The sequence below is a fragment of the Nerophis ophidion genome, linkage group LG14, assembly GCF_033978795.1.
Source record: "Nerophis ophidion isolate RoL-2023_Sa linkage group LG14, RoL_Noph_v1.0, whole genome shotgun sequence".
NCBI classification, from domain to species: Eukaryota; Metazoa; Chordata; class Actinopteri; order Syngnathiformes; family Syngnathidae; genus Nerophis; species Nerophis ophidion.
In genome coordinates, this window is record NC_084624.1 from 17,957,785 (window position 1) to 17,957,993 (window position 209).

The following is a 209-nucleotide window of genomic DNA, read 5'->3' on the forward strand; positions in this document are numbered from 1 at the left end:
TTGTGCAACACTGTCACCTATTGGCCATTTGAAACGTCCTTCTTCTTCTTCTTCTTCTTTTATTTTTATGGCGGTTGGCAAGCAACCTTCTGGTGTGCATTACCGCCACCTACTGTAATGGAGTGTGGACCGAGGTGGATCCCTACTCTATATTCTTTTACTTAACCCAGTGTTTTTTAAATATGTGTATATTGCTTTATATCCTATGT